Below are 6,244 nucleotides of genomic sequence, written 5' to 3'. Positions count from 1 at the left end.
GCATACTGGACCATGTGTGCAACATGGGCACGTCCTTCCCCTCAGATGCCACTCACTTCTACCACCGGGCTTAATACCCAAATACAGCCACAGCCAGAAGAAAGTTGACCACTCAACCTTGATGAAGGGCCTGCTCCTGGGCGGCAACACGTGTGGCCTCATTTTAATACGTGTGAGCCATTTGAGTTAAAAACTATTTTTTTTTGTTACAATCTGCAAAATTTGCAGCGGATGGATTATGTGGCATAAGCAGCAAATCCATAAATATGCAAAATATGCAGCAGACACAGAATTACATAATAATAGTGAACATGGTTACATCGGAGCTCTCAAGTAACTCCAGCCCGGCCGTGATTAGGTCATCCATGCCAAAATTCTTTCAATGCATACTGGAATTTGCTGTCCTGTTCAAACCATTACACACCCTGGACTACAAGTCCCACAATTCAATGGAAAGTCCTGGACTTGATGAGCTGCTCACTCATGGAAGCTGAAGACTTGAGGCCTCTACTTACAAGCACATGTTGGTGACAAAGAGTTTCAAGATTCCTTTCACAAGTACCTCATCCAGTTGAGCAATTTTCCTTCTATTTTTCTTTGTCCCATATTTGTAATCCTGAATTTTATGGCAAGAACGGAGGCTCCTATTATGCCTTCTTTTCTTGCTTTATTTTGAATAGCTGCAAGATAAGCAACAAACTACAGATACCCAGAAGGCACAGCAGGAAACTACTGGCCAATGGGGTTATAGTAAACAAACAAAGGACCAATCACAGTCAGAATAGTATAAATGGCCAGCTCTGACCACACAAAGCCCTCTTTTCTTGCTGCTACGCAGTCAGATAAGTCGCATATTCTATTTACTCTTCGAACTTAATTGTGTTACTGTGTTTATTACATTGTTGTTGCATGATTTGCTTATTTGCTGTTTGACCGCTACCATATTTGCGTATTGCTTCGAGCGCGTTCGCGCTCATTTTCCCGGTCTTTCTCCGGTTGCTTTGCAGGCTCGGACCCCCCCCCCCCTCGCGCACTGCAGCGCATGGTTCTTACCACTGCGCGCGCTTCCCGCTCCCGTTCTCTGCTCCTCACCGGCAGTGTGGCTGCGCTCTGTGCCTTTCCTGCTCCTCGACTGCCTCTCGCTGTTCCCTCACACGGTGCCCGCCCAAGGGGAGTGTCTCCCTGCCATTCGGGCACGTTCACGCCCCCTTGCCTTTCTGGTCACATTAACCCCTCGTTTACCGTTTTCTTTGCAATGGAGATTCCCAGCTCTCCTGAATTGGACACTGAAGAAAGCGAGGCTTTCAAATCTGACCTCAGTCATTTTATTAATAATTCTGTAGAGACTGCTGTCGAGGCTTCAATGACTCGTGTTTCCAAACACATGGAGAACTCTCTTTTAAGCCTCATGACCAAAGCTTTGGCCCATTCTGCGGGGGATAGCAGAAAACGCAAACTGGTTCCTTCCACTTCTCTCGCCAAGAATGTGTCACTTTTGGGTCGCGAGTCCTCCTCGCATTTGACTGAGGACGTGGTTCCTCCCAGGCCTCCCACCAAGGAGGGGATAAAGATTTCTATGTCTAAAAGTAAAGCTAATTCAAAAAACGTGGAGGTTCCTAAGAAGCTGGTCATTAACACTATTCCTGACACAGATGATGACGATGATTTAGGTGACACTGATGATTTGGCAGATTTATTTCAGTTGGTTGATCCTCCTTCCCCTAAGAAAGCGAGATTGGGTGCTTTTGCATCCCAGCCTATATTGGATTCGGAGGGTAATCCTATGTTTGACCCCGCCTCTATCAGACATCCTAACTCTACTGAGTGGTTCCCCACTCCACATGTGGGGGAATACATCTCCTCTAAGCTCCGTCTGCCTTTGGACAAATCTGTTTGTGCTAAGCTCAAGTCTGAGTGTCCTAAACCTTCCCTTCCCTGTCATGTTACTGTTACTCCTTCTATAGATCAGCCGCTACTTACCTTCTTCTCGAAGTTTGGCAAACATCCTCACAGGGGTGTCGATAAGGCCTGGTCCACTTGCCAGGATAAGCTTTTGGATGTTGTGGGTCCTTTGGCCCGGGTTTTAGACATGGGGGAGACAGCCCGCTTGGATGGTTCGGACCTTAATCCAGAATAAATCTCTTTATGGCTCCAGAGATCCTTTTGTCTACTAGGTAACGCCAACGCGGCGATTATCCATGAGCGCCTTAAGGGTCTTCTGATCAAATTGGACCCGAAGCTAGCCAACTTGGCTACCCAGGATCCGGGTGTCAAGGCCGACGGTCTGTTGTTTGGAGATTCCCTCGTTAAGGATCTAAGCCATTACGTGTCCACTTTTGCTTCCTTAGACAAGGCCCAATTTTCCATCAAGAAAGTGTTTGCCCCTCGGGTTTTTGGCAGGGCTGGCAGAGGCAGGAACCGCTCTTCCGGCCGCGGTTACCCAAACCAAGGTTCCAGAGGAGCAGCCAACTCCGGCTATCAAGAGTTCAAGCCACAGTTTTATCCCCAAAGAGGACGTGGCTTCCGTGGCCGAGGACAGAAGGGTTTCCGTGCCAACAACAACAACGTCAACAACCAAGGTGAGCCCTCCCCCTCCTATCGGAGGTCGTCTTGCTCTTTTTCTTCACAGGTGGCGCACACTCACTGCAGACCCTTGGGTCCTCAATTCCGTACAAGGCTATCTCATAGAGTTTTACGCTCAGCCTTTATAGTCTACTTTTCCTCCTCAGTTGGTTTTTTCCGCAGACGTAGCTCTGCTTGTCTCTCAAGAGGTTCAAAATCTTCTCCAAAAACAGGCCATTCTTGCCGCTCCGTTCGATCCCTCGGGCTTTCTAAGCTCTCTCTTTTTGGTTCGCAAAAAGAACAAAAAAGTTCGTCCAGTCATCAAAATCAAGTGGTTCAACCAGTTTGTGGTTTATCGCCACTTCAAGATGGAGACTATTCTCCATCTCAGGGATACCTTGCGCCAATCCGATTGGATGGTCAGACTCGATCTTCAAGATGCATATCTTTCAATTCCTATACACGAGTCCCACACGAAATATCTGCAATTTCAGTGGTCCGGTGTCACTTACGGGTTCTGTTCGCTTCCTTTCGGTCTTTCTTCTGCTCCGTGGTGCTTCACCAAGGTGATGAAGCCTGTGGTATCCTATCTGCGCTCTCTAGGTATTCGTCTCATCATTTATCTGGACGATATCTTGATCATGCACTCGGACAGGCAAAATCTCCTTTCCCATCTCAATGTCGCTCAGTCTCTCCTCCTGGATCTGGGGTTCCTCATCAATTCCGAGAAATCCATGTTAGTCCCTTCTCAGAGTGTAGAATTTCTAGGTTTCTGCGTGGATTCCTCCACCGCATCTCTTTATCTGCCAAAATCCAAGATTTCGACCATTGGGTCAGAGTTATGTCAAATTCTTCGCCTTTCCGAGGTGTCTCTACGTTCTCTTGCAAGAGTCGTAGGTCTTCTGTCAGCCTCCATCCAAGCGATTTTTCCCGGGCCTCTACACTATCGAGCCCTGCAGCGTTTAAAGATTCGTCATCTTCGCCAAGGCTTGGCGTATTCAGACCTTATCCAGTTAGACCTAGAGTCCCGTCTCGAGCTACAATGGTGGATAGACCATTTAGATGCGTGGAACGGGAGAATGATCTTTGCAATGGCCCCAGATCATGTATTAGAATCAGATGCCAGCCTGTCGGGTTGGGGCGCCCGATGTGGTTCAATCTCGACTGGAGGTACATGGTCTCCAGAGGAGTCGTCATTGCACATAAACTGTTTAGAGATGCTGGCAGGCTCCTTTGCAATCCGCAGTCTGGCAAAGAACAAAGCAAGTTGTTCCATTCTCCTACGAATGGACAATGTTTCTGCGGTCCGCTACATAAACCATCTAGGTGGCACAAAGTCAAGACCGCTAGCGGAACTAGCAAAGAGTCTTTAGGAATTCTGTCTTCAACACAAACTATCTCTTCGAGCGGAATACCTTCCAGGCAGTCTCAATGCCATAGCAGATTGGCACTCTCGATACCTTCGAGACTCAAGCGATTGGAAGCTGCTTCCCTCCGTCTTTCTTTCTCTCTTCCAGAAATGGGGTCCCTTTTCTATCGACCTTTTTGCTTCCCGGCTCAATTCCCAACTTCCCGTTTTCTTCAGCTGGAGACCGGATCCTCTTGCTCTTGCAACAGATGCCTTTCTACAGGACTGGTCCCAGCATCTCAACTATGCGTTTCCTCCGTTCCTGATGATCAACAGGGTCTTGGCCCAGGTTCGTCGCCAGTCGACATCCTTGGTTCTCCTGGCTCCTTTCTGGCAGGCTCAAATCTGGTTCCCCTCCCTCTTGGAACTGGCTGTGGACTTTCCGGTCCTTCTTCCTTTCAGCGAGGATCTCCTGCTGGACCGGCAGGGTCTTCCTCACGCCTTGGTTCTGGACAGATCTCTGGTTCTGTCAGCTTGGAAGATTTCCGGTCTTCCCCGTCTGAAGTCATTATTTCACAAGAGGCTTCTATCTATATCAGCAGAGCTTGGGCCCCTGGCACTTCCAGAGCCTACAAGTCCACTTAGTCTTTATGGGCAAGCTGGTGTATGGAACGGTCTGTCGATCCCTTTTCAGCTCCTTTAAGCCTTGTGGTTAATTTCTTGGCTTCCGAAGCCAGTGCGGGTAAATCCTATCGCACTGTTAATCTGTACAGACCTGCTATCTCCTTGAATCATTGTCCTATTGACAATAAACCTGTTGGTTCCCACCCTTTGGTGTGTCGACTGCTGCGTGGAGTTCGAATCTCAAAACCTCCGTTGGCTAAGTATTCCTTTTTGAGGGATGTTAATTTGGTGTTCAAATTGTTTATCTCATGGCCTGACAATGATGCTCTTTCTTTGAAAATGCTTTCAGCCAAGCTCACCATGTTGTTATGTTTAATTTCAATCAAACGTGTCTCTGATGTCAGGGCTTTGGATTTGTCTAACAGACAGTTTTCACCTTCTGGTGTTTTGTTCCAGGTTCACAGGCGTACCAAAACTAACTTACAATCTGTGTTTTATCCTTATTTTCCTGCGCAACCTCAACTTTGTGTTGGACAATGTTTAAAGAGTTACGAACAAAAAACTGCAGATCTCAGGTTTTCCTCTCACTCGCAATTGCTCATTTCTTTTCGCAAACCCCATCTTCCTGTGTCCTCTGCCACTTTAGCCCGTTGGGTGAGGTGGATTATGTCCCTTGCGGGCATTGATGTTTCTGCTTTTGGTGCGCACTCTGCCAGGGATGCTTTAGCCTCTAAAGCCTTTTGGGCAGGCTCTCATTTGGAGGATATCCTGAAATCAGCAGATTGGTCTAATGAAGCTATTTTCAAAACGTTTTATTGCAAACCTGTTGTCACTGCTTCTTCTGTAGTTGTTGATATGCTTTGAACAGGCATAATAGGAGCCTCCATTCTTGCCATAAAATGTAGATTTTCCTAGTATTTATGACGGAAAGTCTTAATTTTATTAAAGACACAGAGGCGAGTATTATCCCTCCTCTACTCTACTAATTTTCTCTGTTTTTTCCCACCCTTAGGAACTCCGGCTTTACCACCAGCCTCCAACTAATGTTGCATCTGTTTCCGTGGATGGACCTCCTTCATCTGGTTCTTCACTTCGTTTCAATAGGAGTGTCCTCCAGTGTTATCCTGCAGTCTTGGGTTTTCTACAAGATCTTCTGGCATGGATTATGACTTTTTGCATTTTACTGTCTATTTTTCCTTTGTTTATGCATTCCCTTTGACTTCTTGACAAGAAAAGAGGACTTCGTGTGGTCAGAGCTGGCCATTTATACTATCCTGACTGTGATTGGTCCTTTGTTTGTTTATTCTAACCCCATTGGCCAGTAGTTTCCTGCTGTGCCTTCTGGGTATCTGTAGTTTGTTGCTTATCTTGCTGCTATTCAAAATAAAGCAAGAAAAGAAGACATAATACTCGCCTCCGTGTCTTTAATAAAATTAAGAGTTTCCGTCATAAATACTAGGAAAATCTACATTTAATTTAATCAACAGTTCTACAGGTCCTAAAATGCGTAGAATAAAGGTAACTACAGGTTCTTTGCTGTGGTCTGCTACTTGTAGTGCTGAATTTACGCTACTTACACACACACACACACACCTGCAAGCTCTAGGAGATGAAGAAACAAAACCTGAATTGGATAAATCCCTTGTCAATCAACTTGTGAAGCGCTGGTGCTCTGGGTGAGCGTGTGTTTCGGTTCTGTTGGTTTGCCCC

General features: G+C 46.6%; 1 pseudogene; it reads left to right on the top strand.

Moving 5' to 3' along the window:
- Positions 1-1,255: 1,255 nt before the first annotated feature.
- LOC147710362 (uncharacterized) lies at positions 1,256-3,879 on the top strand (annotated as a pseudogene).
- The last annotated feature ends 2,365 nt before the right edge of the window (positions 3,880-6,244 follow it).

This window comes from Lissotriton vulgaris, chromosome 5 (genome assembly GCF_964263255.1).
Source record: "Lissotriton vulgaris chromosome 5, aLisVul1.2, whole genome shotgun sequence".
Taxonomy (NCBI): domain Eukaryota; kingdom Metazoa; phylum Chordata; class Amphibia; order Caudata; family Salamandridae; genus Lissotriton; species Lissotriton vulgaris.
Note: the sequence above shows the minus strand (reverse complement) of the source record. Positions and strands in the feature narration are given on the sequence as shown.